General features: G+C 43.0%; 1 pseudogene; it reads right to left on the bottom strand.

The window, feature by feature from the left end:
- Positions 1-271: 271 nt before the first annotated feature.
- LOC116752618 overlaps positions 272-15464 on the bottom strand; it is a 126713-nt pseudogene continuing 111520 nt past the window's right edge.

The raw sequence follows: 15464 nt of genomic DNA, 5'->3' as shown, positions 1-15464 counted from the left end.
CTTTACTCAAATGCATTGTATCTAGCAAAGGAAGAGAGTGACCAGTACTCCATACACATCAACAAACAATGACATCCTGAAGCATAATGACCAGAAGCATGGTAGCCCCCGCCTCACCTGTGGTCAAGTGTAGCCTTGGGTAATAAAGATGGAAAACAGCAATACTAAAGAAAACATACCTGTAAAGAGGCTTTTCCTAAATTGCTAAAGGTGCCAAGCTTCTTTTCCTCCTCCCTGTTAGTAAACTCTTCATGGTTGAAGGCATGGAGGCCTAATGACAGGAGATGGACATGTCATAGACAGAAGTGGCCCTTGGACCCTGGAGGTCACTGTGTGGTGGTGTGTGTGAAGGAATGTGCATCCTTTTCACGTCTTTGTTCCAGCGGACATGGTCCACTGGCAAATCCTGTTGCACTAAGATCGGAGGGTGCAGATAACCCAAACATAATCCAGACATGTGGACATTGTTTCTGTGACATGGCATTCCGAATCCAAAGTGCACCACCCCTCTCAAAAAACAAACAAGGCTTTGGTTTCTTCCTGCCTGTAGAACTCTGGATCTCTAAGTCCCTCATTTTCTCGATCGCTAACTCTTTCTCTCTGTGTGTATCTGTTACTTTCAGTCTCTTTCTCTTCGTGTCTCTCGTCTTATGTCTCCATTAACTAAATACTTATACTTCAGATGTGTTATGTATGTCTCCTAGATATTGCGTGTTCAATACCTATAGATACAGTTGACTATTTAATATACATAAAACATGTAGCATGTTTGCACAAATCATATATATATATATATATAAAAATATATATAACATGTATGTATTCATACCCCAAATACAACTCCCAATTAAAAATGAAAAAGGAAACTCTCAAGTCAATCTGGCACTGAATGGGCAAACATAAATGATCTAACTACATTTTACAGGGGAAAGACAATTTAGTTTTGTCAGAAATAGTGTGAGGATGAACTGGAGTTTATGAATACTTGTCCAAATAGACTCAGTGCCCTTACCTGGGCTTCCCTGCCTATGGGCTCAGCCACAGTCACTCTGTCAACAACTTGGGTTCTCTGTATCAGCTCTTGGGCTCCACCTGGGCTCCTTCTTTGGAACCTTTCCTTGGTACTCCTGTTATTTGTTGTTAACTTCACCCTATGGAGTCTGTCCTGTTCTCTACATATTCACCTGGACCAAGCTCTTTGTATCTGCTTTGGCTCCCAGATCCTTCTTCCCCTGGAGTACTGATCCTAATACCCTGAAGCCACAGGGAAGTAATGTCAGACACTCATTCCCACAGACCTTGGTGTTTCCAGGTGGTTCCTTCTGGCCTCTGCTCTGGGATCTCTGCCCCCAAGGGCCTACCCGGTCCTTTAGAGCCACAGCAGATTTTCAGGGAGCATGGAACCCTTGTTGGGTGGCTTCAGAAAGCATACCTGGGCCCCAGTGCCTGGGTTCTCAGGACCAGGCGCCTCAACTCTAGGCCTCTGAACCCTCCAGAGGCTACAGAGTGACATGCAAGGCTGGCAGTGAGCCCCATGGCCTCCTCTTACTGCAGCCAGGAAAGCTCATGTTCTAGTACATGGCCTAGGACACTTGGTTCTGTTGGCATTCCTTCTGCCCCAACTGTGTAGCAGCTGCAATGGGAGCAATGCACCTGCAACTCAAGGACATTGCTGTGCTCTTGCCTGCAGGGGCAGTTATATCAGGACACGTGGAACTCCAGGTCCATGAGGAGTAATGTGGTTTGCCTTGTATTTGGTGGAAGAAGCAGAGAGTTAAATAGAACTTTTCATCCAGATTAGGAAGCCTCCATTATAGGACTTCTCAAATGTTCTAGCATCATTAAGGCACAAATTTGGGGCTGTGCTTGGTGTAAGTTGGCCTCAAGATTATCATGGTTTTGCCTAGAGGTGGGTAAATGGCCAGTGGTACCAGGTAGCTTCAGAATAGAATGACCAAGCCTTAGGACTTAGTTTTAGGAAGAGCTAAGGGTCGTGATTTTTGATGAACTGGTATGACTCCCTTCCCTCCTTTCCCTTATTCTAATCTCTGACCAAACTCTCTCACACTGACTGAATGCTGTGAGGTAGAGGATGTTCTCGTGAAGATTACGCTCATCACCCTGTGCCGCCCAACCCTGCTCCCATCTGCATCCAGCCTCATTAGGAGGGCAGGTTCTGGATTCAGGTTCCCCAGGCTGGATTCTAGTTCCACCTCCACTGTTCACTTTATGCAAGTCACTTTTACCTCTGAGCCTCAGTTTCTACAAAATGGCAATAATAACAGTAGGTTCTAGTAGGTTAGAACAGTGCCTGGCATGTGGAGAGACTAAAAAGTATTAGCTATTGTTACCATCATTGTCATTATGATCAGTCTGCCTTCACACATCACCCAGAGTCCTAATGTGTGACTCTCACCGGTCCAGACTCTTGAACTCTGTCCATCTTGGATAATCTACACCGACAATTGAGTAAAACAGCCTCCGGGAATTCTAAGAGGGCCTGCCTTGATATACCTATATAGACATACCTCACCACAGGGAAAGTCACACACGGGGAAGAACTGAACTTCTATCAGAACATCTGAATTCGGGGCAATTATGGCATTTATCTCTGCCACCTCTGGGCACCTCTGCACTCTTCGGGCAGTGTCATCAGGGCCCTGGCGGTTGACTCATATCTGATATATTTTATGGAACCCCACAGGACGCCTTCTGGCCTGCCAAAGCCAAGACCTGAAGCATGTTCTCTAGCACTGGGACTTTCAGAACACTGTCCAAGAACAAACAATGCCTGACTCCCCTACTGTTTACACACCAAGAAGCTGCAGACCAACTTCTGGGGATCTTTCAGGTAGATAGTGACCACCGGAAGTTGTCCTCATTTTTCATTGCCTTCAAATAGAACAATATTTGACCCAGCAGGACCAGATTTCCACCTGTGCCCTGGGGACTTGTTCCAGGAACCTTGAACAAGATATGAGGAGTGTTGTGTAGGAAATGGTGGACCTAAAATAATCCCATGGTCAGCTTCTATATCCAGTCCTTGGATGAAGGTAACCGAAGGAAGCCATCACAGAAACCCATCTCCCACCTGGGAAGAACTTTAACTTACTACCAATCAAATCTGATTATCCCTTTGAGCCATGGGTTAATGGCAGAAGGGAAACTGAATGAATAGTGCACTTGATATTGTATCAGTGTGATTTTCGCTTCTTTGAATCCAGATGTTTCTGACTCTAAAGCCCAGAACTCTCTATCACACCTCACTGCCTTTTTCTAATGGTACAGCAGATGCCCACCCTCAAAGAGACCCACCTCCTAAAAGGACATAAGAAATACTATCTATCAGGACTTCCCTGGTGGTCCAGTGCCCCCTGCACTGGGAGAGTGGAGTCTTAGCCACTGGACCACCTGGTAATGATGTTGTGCAACACAGATGGATTAGAGGTAATTTTTTCTTCTTTTCTGTAATTTCTCCTGTGCAACCTGCATGTCTTCTGGTCTTGCCTGTGAATCAGTTCACCGTGTCTCATACTATCTCTGTGTCATTGTCACTGCTCTACTCCAGGTCCTCCCTCATGATCCCTCTGCCCTGCTGATGTCATTTGCCTACAAGCCATGCTTCTGTTTGCTCTGTCCAGTCTACTTCCTCCAGAACCGCTGCAAATCATATTACCCAGGCCTCAGCTGATCTGGGCACCCTGCTCCCCTCGGCACTCTTCTCACTGCTTGTGACCCTGACAACGACTCCCCTCACCTCCCCACCCCAGTCCCCACCCTATCTTGCCACCACACTGCCTGCTCTGATCCTCCACTCGTCTGGCCATTGCACCACCCCGTGAGTCTCTTTGGAGTGGCCCCAGACACTGCTGCTTGGGGACCAAGGTCCCTTGGCCTCCACTGAGGATTAAGAGCAATAGCCTCACAGCCTGGGCTTTGCTGGACTGAGTACAATGTGGAAAAATGTGCTCTCTTAATTCCTTATAAAGATTTTGCTGATAACACATATATATGGAATCTAAAAGAAAAATGGTCATGAAGAACCTAGGGGCAAGACGGGAATAAAGACACAGACCTACTAGAGAATGGACTTGAGGACACAGGGAGGGGGAAGGGTAAGCTGGGACGAAGTGAGAGAGTGGCATGGACATATATACACTATCAAACGTGAAACAGATAGCTAGCGGGAAGCAGCCGCATAGCACAGGGAGATCAGCTCGGTGCTTTGTGTTCACCTAGAGGGGTGGGATAGGGAGGGTGGGAGGGAGACGCAAGAGGGAGGAGATACGGCGACATATGTATATGTGTAACTGATTCACTTTGTTATAAAGTAGAAAGTAACACACCATTGTAAAGCAATTATACTCCAATAAAGATGTTTAAAAATAAAATAAAGGGGCTTCCCTGGTGGCGCAGTGGTTGAGTGTCTGCCTGCTGATGCAGGGGACGTGGGTTCGTGCCCCGGTCCGGGAAGATCCCACATGCCGCGGAGCGGCTAGGCCCGTGAGCCGTGGCCGCTGAGCATGCGCGTCCCGAGCCTGCGCTCCGCAACGGGAGAGGCCACAACAGTGAGAGGCCCGTGTACTGCCAAAATAAATAAATAAATAAAATAAAATAAAGATTGTGCTGAAAAAACCAAACCAACCAACCAAATGAATGACAAACCGTACCCATGGCCACCTTTCCCCAAATTAGGGTGGATGAATTGGGTGGTTTCAGTGCCTACTCTGTGCCCAGCCACTGCTATGCCAGGTGCTGGAACACACAAGACCGGAGGATCCAAGTTCCGCCCTCACAGAGCTCACGTGGCAGTGGGGACTGCACATAAACAAGTCAACCAGCAAACATAAATACTGTAATTTCAGGTGGTGATAAATGCTGTGCAGTAAATAAGTTAGGTGGGAAAGTTAATGGTCAAAGCAAACACTTATGAGGGAAGGGATCTCACCCTTACACACCTAATCTCTAGCTGGAGAGGCCTTCTTTAATAAAAATTTAATGAAAAAACATTTTATATTGCAATTGGTAGAATATTCATCTCTGTGAAATTGAAGGTAGAAGTGTTGCAAATATTTACGCTACTTTTACGTAAGGACCCCTCTTGGGAAAACTTGGTGTCAGTTCCTTACAAGTTATAATCTGGCAACTTAGATACAGAAATATAAATTATAAAGTTATTGCCTTGGAATAATTTTAAAAGCTAATTTACTGTTGGAATTCTAGATTCACAATATCCCTCCCAGAGTCTGCTGAGTGCCTGCAGTCCATGCTCATTACCTTGTGGTCCCCTGTGTGTTAATGATTGTGGTAATTACCTGCAGGTAATTACCATCTTTAAGGGATAGGGGTTTCACCTGGCTTAATTCCGATTAAAGTATTTACCTCTCCTCTATGCAAATTCTCCCTGCAACTGGAAGTATTCAAGTAAATCTTGCTGCCAGTTAAGACTGTGCTGCTAAGATAATACTGAGATTTGAGGGGATAGTTTTTGCTACCTATTGTTTTGCATTTTACTTTGTGAGGGCAACAAACATAGATTCAAGATGATTTTATTGAAACTAAAACAAAACCCAATGATGATGATGATGATAATGGGAAATATTAGTCTAGTGCCTTTTAGTTAGAAACTTCCAAACAAAAAATAAAGTTCAAGGGTTGTTCTTATGATAGATATATATCCCCTCCATAACTGATAGAATTATCTATAAACATATACATTTCTCCTCCAAACTGGCTTTTCTTAACATGGGTCATTTACAAGGAGATTATAAACCATTTAGGGCCATGCTTCAAAAAAACTGAGGTAAAAGTTACATACAGTTAACTGCACAGGTCTTAAGTGTAATATTCAATCAGTTTTGATAAATGTATTCACCTTTGTGACCACTACTGTAATTAAGAACACTTCCATTACCCAGAAAATTCCCTAATGTCATAGTTTGAAATACGGCAGACTGTATTTGGCTATAAAAATAATTGCAGCCTGAAATCTGGCTTATTCTCGTTAATACATTTAACCAGGATATTAACCAAATGAGTCATTTTCTTTAACACCTGCTGGCGATTAAATATTGCTCATTGCCCATGGTCTTATCAGCACTGCCAAAATCATTTAGGGAAAACTTTACTCCTGAGGCAGCAAAAGTTTGCTGATTAATTTAACAATGAGCTAATTATAAGAGTTTCTTACAATTAGTTGGAGGTGCGAGGCTTCATTTCATTTACATCAAACATGTCCATCATCAGTATCTTTTGGGCCCAGAAAGCAATCTCAGTTTTCCTGTTGAAATGGACCAGTGCCACCTGAAGAGACATGGACTGAAGCAAAACTGCACAGATTTTATTTTCATTAATTCAATAGATTAACCTCTTACTATGTTGCAGGAATTGTGAGGTACTGGGGTGGTAGCAGGGATCAAACAGACAAAATCCCTCTCCTCACAGAGAAAAGTAACCAAAAAAAAGCCACCCCAAATGAGTCTAATAATACAATGTTAATGTATGGGGCTAGGGAATGATGGGGCCGAGGGTAACAGTATTATTTTAGTTAGATCATGAAAAGCCTCTCTGAAAAAGTGATATTTGAGTAGAGGTCTGAGGAAAATGAAGGAATGGGACCACGAAGGACTCTGGGAACCGCAAATACATAGGCCCTGAGGTGAGAATGTGCTTGAAGCTTCCAAGAAGAGCAAAAGGTGATGGGAATGCCTGAGGAGGAGGCAAGTATGCTGGAGGAATCCGAGCAGTCAGATCATCAGATTATATAGGACATTCTAGGCCATGGCGAGCACTTCTTTGAAATTGGGATTGTGGAAATTATGCGGAGTCTTTTTTTTTTTTAATACCAGAAGTGAGTAAATTTTATTCTGGAAGTATCTTGGTTACCTCAAAATGATAAAACTAAGAAGTTTCCCATCATTTATAGAAATGGGGTTTCAAACAACAAAGTTGATTACAGAAATATAAAGAAAATTAAATTTCTGCATGAGTTTTAAAAACAAACTCTTATTTTGGAATAATTTTAGATTTACAGAAAAGTTGCAAAGATATTACGGAGAGTTGCTGTATATCCCTTATCCAGTTTCCCCTATGTTTAACATCTTAAATTGCAGTGGGTAACAGGTCAAGACTAGGAAACTGACATTGGTATAGTACTATTAACTAAACTCCAGATTTTATTTGGATTCATTAGTTTTTCTCTTACTGTCCTCTTTCTGTTCCAGGATCCAGTCTATAGTAACACATTGCATTTAGCTCTCATGTCTCCCCAGTCTCCCCTGGTCTGTGACAGTTTCTTACTCTTTCCTTGTTTTTCATGACCTTGACTGTCTTCTCTGGAGTACTGGTCAGGTATCCTGTAGAATGTCCTTCAACCTGGGTTAGTCTGTTGTTTTTCTTGTGATTAGACTGGGTTTATAGGTTTTTAGAAAGTATACGACAGAAGTGAAGTGCCCTTCTCATCACATCATATCAAGGGGTACCTGATATACATACGACCTCACTGGTGATGTTAACCTCCATTTTTTGGTGAAGGTAGGTTTGCCATGTTTCTCCACCATGAAGTTACTCTTTTCCCCTTTTCCTACTTTGTTTTTTGGATTCTAGCTCACCCTCAGGGAAAGGGGACTGGTGGGAATTAAGCTTCTTTGGAGTGTTTTAAGCAGAGGAGTAATACAATTTTATTTACGCTTTAAAATATGGAATCTAAAAAAAAAAAGGTACTGATGAACCTAGTGCCAGGGCAGGAATAAAGATGTAGACATAGAGAATGGACTTGAGGACATGCGGTGGGAGGGGGAAGCTGGGGCAAAGTGAGAGTAGCATCGACATATATACACTACTGAATGTAAAATAGATAGCTAGTGGGAAGCACATAGTACAGGGAGATCAGCTCAGTGCTTTGTGACCACCTAGAGGGGTGGGATAGGGAGGATGGGAGGGAGGCTCAAGGGGGGCGGATATGGGGACATGTGTATGCATATGGCTGATTCACTTTGGTGTACAACAGAAACTAACACAGTACTGTGAAGCAATTATACTCCAATAAAGATCTATTAAAAAGTGTCACTCTGTAGGGAATAGACTGTAGGCAGCATGCAGGTGAGAGATGGCGGCTGGGACTAGGGTGAGAGTTGTGGAAGTAATGAGAGTGGTTGACACCTGAGGATACCTAGGAGCTACTGCCCACAGGTCTTTTTTTTTTTTTTTTTGCTCTTCAAAATCGTATTGCTTTTTTTTTTTTTTTTTTTTTTTAAACATCTTTATTGGGGTATAATTGCTTTACAATGGTGTGTTAGTTTCTGCTTTATAACAAAGTGAATCAGCTATACATATACATATGTTCCCATATGTCTTCCCTCTTGCGTCTCCCTCCCTCCCACTCTCCCCATCCCACCCTTCCAGGCTGTCACAAAGCACCGAGCTAATATCCCTGTGCCTTGCGGCTGCTTCCCCCCAGCTATCTACCTTACTACGTTTGTTAGTGTGTATATGTCCATGACTCTCTCTCGCCCTGTCAAAACTCACCCCTCCCCCTCCCCATACCCTCAAGTCCGTTCTCCAGTAGGTCTGCGTCTTTATTCCTATCTTACCCCTAGGTTCTTCATGACATTTTTTTCCCTTAAATTCCATATATATGTGTTAGCATACGGTATTTGTCTTTTTCTTTCTGGCTTACTTCACTCTGTATGACAGACTCTAGGTCTATCCATCTCATTACAAATAGCTCAATTTCATTTCTTTTTAAGGCTGAGTAATATTCCATTGTGTATATGTGCCACATCTTCTTTATCCATTCATCCGATGATGGGCGCTTAGGTTGTTTCCATGTCCTGGCTATTGTAAATAGAGCTGCAATGAACATTTTGGTACATGACTCTTTTTGAATTTTGGTTTTCTCAGGGTATATGCCAAGTAGTGGGATTGCTGGGTCATATGGTAATTCTATTTGTAGTTTTTTAAGGAACCTCCATACTGTTCTCCACAGTGGCTGAACCAATTCACATTCCCACCAGCAGTGCAAGAGTGTCCCCTTTTCTCCACACCCTCTCCAGCATTTATTGTTTCTAGATTTTTTGATGATGGCCATTCTGCCCACAGGTCTTATATTGCCTTTCTGCCTTCACTGCCATGAGGGTAATGACAGATATTACCTTGTTTCACTAATTACAACATCATTTCCTGGAAGGACAGTGCTCTCCTTTTATAATTGTTGGGTATTGTAACTATTGTTGATCTACCTGTTTGCATTCCCAAAGTAAACCTAACTGGTTCCTTTAGCCAAGCTACAAATAGTACAGATTTGAAAGAGAGAGAGGTATTAGTGTAAAAATTTAAGGTAATCTAGGCTAGGGAATCTAACTTCTTCAAAACCTTTTATATGCTAGGCCCCATTTTAGGTGCTTTGTATTTGTTGTATGAGTTTCAAGGCTCACAAAAAGCAAGAATATAACTTTATTTTTCTATAAGTGAACTTAAACTTTTTTTTGACATAAAAAATTCAGTCCAGTTATAGCTGTCAACTCAGTCCCTTTGGCGATTACATTAGTCATTTCGTACTTAAACCCATGCAAGTCTGGACCTCCCTTCTGCTCTTTCTTTCTGATATTAATTCTCACAACTGCAGAGATTTGTGAATACGCTGCTGTAGATGTGAAGGAGAGGAAGGTATATTTTTCTTGATCCTGATCTGTTGAGATCTTGCTCCATCTCCCATGAGCTAAGAGTTGCTTGGTTTGGTCTTTGGGCATGTTCTTCTCCACGCTGCCAATCTCTTAATAAATAAATGTATTCTCATTAGCTCCCCTGAGAGATTGTACATGCTGTATGTTTCCTTCAGTGTGTCTTAATTCAGTCTTGAGACCTCTTATGGGTTTGTCAGCAGACCCTCTCAGAGCAAGTGAGATTCGAGTCCCCTCTCTTCAGGGATCCTCGAACCTACACCTCCCTCCTCCAGCAGTGCCTCTTCTTACTGGGACTTGGCCTAAGGGTGCAGGATCTTGACCTCTAAATCAGCATATAACTTGTTCTTATCACTTCTCCCAGCCTGTAGATGCTCTTGTTTCTGAAGGGTTTGGAGGCAGAAGTGGAGGAACTAGAAAGGGGGGCACACCCAGCCTGTAGTCTTCCCAAATCTATTGTTTTCTAGGAGCTAGGCCTTAGGAAAAATAAAATGAACAATTCACTTACTTTGTGTGCACTAGGCAGTGATAAATGGGAGGCTGCATCAGAGGCTGGGGTACAGTCAAGGCCAGGATCTCATTTCAAGATTTGGGTGGAAGAGCGCAGAAGTGAAAAACCAACTGGCAGGGCAATGCATGGGCTAACACTTCATATATCACCTGCCACGTGATGATCTCATTTGCTCTTTATATTGTTTCTATGAGTTTTACCTTCTTATTGCCATTTTGCCAATGAGAAAATTAGTTAAGAGAAGTTACAAAAAATTGTCCAAGTCTGTACAGATAGTATGTGTTGATAGAACCAGGAGTCAAAATCAGATCTGTTCTGACACCAAAACCCATAATGAGCTCATAATCAAACTCATAGATTAACATTTTCCTTCCATCTGAATGAACCAAAGCATTCCAGGGTAAGCAAAGAATGGGTGCAGGTTATGGGTAGGAACTACCTATTGAGGGCACCTACCTGGTAAGTATGTGTCTAACATCTCCCTTTCTTTTTTCAGATTTCAACCTTCAACCAATAATTATCGAGCGTCCACAGTGTGGTGCAGGGATACAACAGTGAACAAGCCAGTTCTTGCTTTTAAGGAAGTTAGAGCCAGGGAGAGGAGAGAGACAAGTCAAAAGATACTTAAAATACAGCATCGTGAATTGCTACCAATGAATTGAAACAGCTTGATAAGAGAGACCCAGAAGGATCCTCTGACCTGGAGGATGTGAAAAAGCTTCCTGGGAAGAGTGGGATATCGAGAACAGAGCTTTAAAGAGGCTGTGGGATGTGGGGTGGTGGAGGATGAAATGTGATAGCCCATTACAAATCTTCTGGGTCTTTTCCTAAGTGATGTTCTCCTCTGGCTCCTTCAGAGCAGGGTGAACTGAGCTCCAGTTGAGGCAGGGGCAAGGGAGGCCATCTATTTGTGGGCCCACCCCCTAAGATAATGAAGTCCTTGTCCTTAGCCAAAGGTTGGCTGTCCCTTGTGCCTAGTCTAACCATCCCTCAATGAACACTGCATCCTCTGTAGCCAAAGCTACCACTGCTTCTTACTGATTGCCTCTGAAAAGCCTTCCACTGTTTGGCATCCAGCCTGCTCACCTTCTAGCCCATGGAGTTCTTTTCACTGGCTTTCCTCCCCTCTGGCCTGAACTAGGCCGCCTTTGGTGAGGTAAACACCACCAGCGCAATCAAATGCCGCAGAAAAACAGCAGAAAGATGCAAAGCAAACTACACCATCTCTTCTCCCCAGGATTTAGAGGCCCTAGGAAGAGCCGAGGGGAGGATGCTCTTGGAGACTGCTTATTCTTACTTGAACAGGCAGTGTTTAAAAGAAAGGAAAGAAATGCGCTTATTTTCAAAATTTGGCCTTTTCCTTCCATTCTCTCCCCACTACAGGCTTCTATTCAGAGATTCATTTTCTTCCTCAGACATTTCAGCTTCTGAAATTGTTTCACAAAAAGCATGATATATATTTTTTCTTATATGTTTTTTGAGGTGATGGTGAATTTCCCCAATTTCCAGCATTTTCTGCCAGTTGCTTCAGCAGGGGAACACAGAACACACTTCTGCAGCTGCAGCTGCCGGAATGAAGCCCCAGGGCCGGTGGCTGGATGGCAATGTTTGTCCTCGGGGGCTTAGATGCTCTAGGGGAGCACCTTACCCTGTGTGCAGACGTTTATGCTTCTGGGGACAACGGAGTCCCTGGCGCCTGGGGAAGAACAGAGTGTGATCCGATGGCCTGCATGTTGGTCTGGGCTTCACTTCCTGAAGCCAAGGGTCTGGTGCTGCCCTGAGGAGGGATCCTGGAGCAAGTCCCCTCCTTCTCTGGCTGTTTCTGGACAGAAGATTTGAGCAAGCCACAGTTATATACTTTGTTGTCTTCAGAAATACGGTGGGGATTTTGTGCCCTCGACCCTCCTACCTGCACACTTCCCGGAGGCTATACTTTAAGCAACCTACCTTAAAAAACCGCAAACAGAAAATCAGAATTTGTGAAAATCATGGTGGGAGAGAAAGAAGGGGGGTGTTGAATATTCATGCTACCACATTTGTTCTTTATATACCGACATCTAAATGATTCAATTTAAAGAATGAATGTGACATACACCTTCTTCATGAGCAGATACATGCAGTTGACAGGAGAAAGGAAACACAGAACTTGTTGAGTGACGTTTGTCTTCTGTTACCTCATTGAGTCTTCACAACAACTGTATATTGCAGATAGCATTCTTCCTATTTTCGAGGTGAGGAATTGAGGCAGAGAGGTCACATAATTAGCAAATCAAGTAGCTAAAACTGAGCGAGCCAAGAGTCCAACCAGGCGCTGTGAGATGCCTTAGTGTCTGCCATGAGTCAGGGTCCCCTGCTAGTGCCCTTGGCAGTCACTTCCCTCCGCAGAGTCTGATCCTCAGGAGAATCTTGTCTTTGTGGCTTCACAGGGTTGTGGTGACAGCCATGACCTCGAGGCACGGCGGCGAAGTGATTCGTAAATGACGATGCATTCTACAAATACCAGAGGGAATGGGTATTACCTCACTGCCACTGAGTAAGGCACATCTATTGCTGAATTCCTGAACTACTTGGCTAAAGGACTTGCTGTGTAGTTTTGTCTCCTGTAGCAGAATACTGACTGAGGCTTCTTGTCACCTGGGCACATGCCCCACGATGCTTTGTTGGATACACACCGATGCAAAGTGCAGGCCTTATGGAAGGCACTTAATGCCCATGAAGAGGGTATGTGGGGTTATCCTTGAAAGCAGGGCTGCTGGAGCCAAACTGCCTGCGTCTGCCGCTTGCCGGCTTTGTGCCCTTGGCCAAGTTACTTAACTTCTCTGTGTCTTAGTTTTCTCATCAGTAAAGTGGGCCTACTAACAGCATCTATCTCATATTGTTATTGTGAAGATGAAATGAGTCAATCCACGCACAGTTCTTAGCACAAGAGTGGAACATAGTAAGTGCTGTGGAAGTGCTGGCTATTCCACTTGCTAGTTGATTTTGACCGACTTGATAGCATTTGCAGGAGGCACACGCTGGGGGCAACAGTAAGCTTCCTGGTAGAGTGCTACACTGTGGAAGGCTCCAGATCAGGGGCTTTCCCTATAAATATTATTCCCTAAGACTCACAAAGAAATGGCTTTTATGACTAGCACTTCCCCGGGAACAAGTGCTGTGGCAGCCTGGTTAGGGTCTAGGTGTGACGCTGCCGGATTTGACTCACCTTTCCAGCCTCACGTCCTGCCGTATCATCCTGGAACTTCACATCCACCCAGGCTGTACCCTTTTAGGTTTTAGAATGCGACATGATCTCTTCCCTCTCAAACACGCTATTCCTTCTATATGCTTGGAATGCTTTTTCTTTGCTATCATAGCCCCAGACCCACCTGTGAGCTTCCTCACATCTCTCTACATATCTCTAAGGTCTCAGTTTAGATGTCATTTTGGGGGGATGTTTGTCCTGATGGCCTTAGACTGGTTTGGAAAAAAGTATTAGGATGCAGTACAGTCTCTAATAATTATTGAAATGAAAACTGTGACCCTGGAAACTCTGTAAAGTAATGGCATTTGCTTAACCAATTATACATTTGTTTTATGCAAATAGCAAGCTACTTTAAAAATATCAACTGCAAGTAATTTATATGTTATATCCTTTGCTAATTCAAGGTAGTTTACTCATGTTCTGAATTACACAAATTTCCTTTTTTCTTCTGTTTTTTTTTTTTTTTGGCTACCTATCCCCTTGTGCTACCTCTTGACAAAATCAGGATTGATTCCTCCCACCCGCGCTCCTTTGAAAGAAACAGTGAATTGAAACTTTCATACCATTGGAAAATCTAGAAAATGTCAAATGGCTTCTACCTTTCCTTTTAAAAATTTATCTGAAATACTACTGTACAACATTCAGATATTGCTCATTGGTTTCAGCCCTCATTTTGTAAACAAAAACAATAGAAAAAAGACAAAAAGCTTTATCCCTAAGCTTAACAGTGTTATCTGTGAGAGGTAGGTAAAAGTGGATTTTAGTTTACTCCTTTTGTTTCCTCTGTATTCTCTAAATTTCCTAAAATTAATGTATTTTGCAATAACAAAAAGTTATTAAAATTTAAAAACAAAAACAAAGACAACTTCAATGTTCTCTAAGTTCATTTTCAATTGACAAGTTTCAATAAACAATGACTGTTGGAATATTTTTAAAAAGTGGACCATTTTCCTGCCTTCAAGGAGATGAACATCCAGAAGACTAGCTGATCAGAGAGGAGCTCTAAGAAAGACACTCCTTCAGCTGTTGTACTGAATTCCACTTCCCCACCCCCACCATTTTCTTCTTCCTTCTAACTTTCCCACCCCTACTTCTACTTTCCTTTTTAATATTTTTTAATTACATAAGTTGCAGGTGTACGGCATTATAATACGACATCTGTATACACAAAGTGATCACCACCACAATTCTAGATACCACCCATCACCGTACAGTTGACCCTCTTTGCCCATTTTTCCCACCCATGCAACTCCTCTGCCCTCTGGTAACCACTAGTCTGATCTCTGAGTTTGTTTTCATTTTATTTTGTTTTTTCATTTGTTTGGCTTTTTTTTTTGTTTGTGGTACATGGGCCTCTCACTGTTGTGGCCTCTCCCGTTGCGGAGCACAGGCTCTGTACGTGCAGGCTCAGCGGCCATGGCTCACGGGCCCAGCCGCTCCACGGCATGTGGGATCTTCCCAGACCGGGGCACAAACCCGTGTCCCCTGCATCGGCAGGCAGACTCTCAACCACTGCGCCACCAGGGAAGCCCCTGTTTGGCTTTTTTAGGATTCCACATATAAGTGAAATCACATGGTATTTGTCTTTCTCCATCTGACTTATTTCACTTAGAGTAATACTTTCAAGGTCCATCCATGTTATCACAAATGGCAGGATCTCATTCTTTTTTATGGCTGAGCAGTATTCCATTATGTATATATACCACATCTTCTTTACCCATTCATCCATTGATGGACATTTAGGTTTTTCCATATCTTGACTATTGTAACTAATGCTGCAACGAGCATAGGGGTGCATATATCTTTTTGCATTAGTGTTTTTGTGTTCTTTGGATAAATACCCAGAAATGGAATAGTTTGATCTTATGATACTTTTATTCTTAATTTTTTGAGGAATCTCCATACTGTTTTTCATAGTGGCTGCACCAATTTATAGTCCCATGAACAGTGTGTATAAGGGTTGTGTTTTCTCCACATCCTCTCCAACATTTATTATTTCTTGTCTTTTCAATAATAGCCATTCTAACAC

The sequence above is a fragment of the Phocoena sinus genome, chromosome 4 (assembly GCF_008692025.1).
Source record: "Phocoena sinus isolate mPhoSin1 chromosome 4, mPhoSin1.pri, whole genome shotgun sequence".
Classification (NCBI taxonomy): domain Eukaryota; kingdom Metazoa; phylum Chordata; class Mammalia; order Artiodactyla; family Phocoenidae; genus Phocoena; species Phocoena sinus.
Note: the sequence above shows the minus strand (reverse complement) of the source record. Positions and strands in the feature narration are given on the sequence as shown.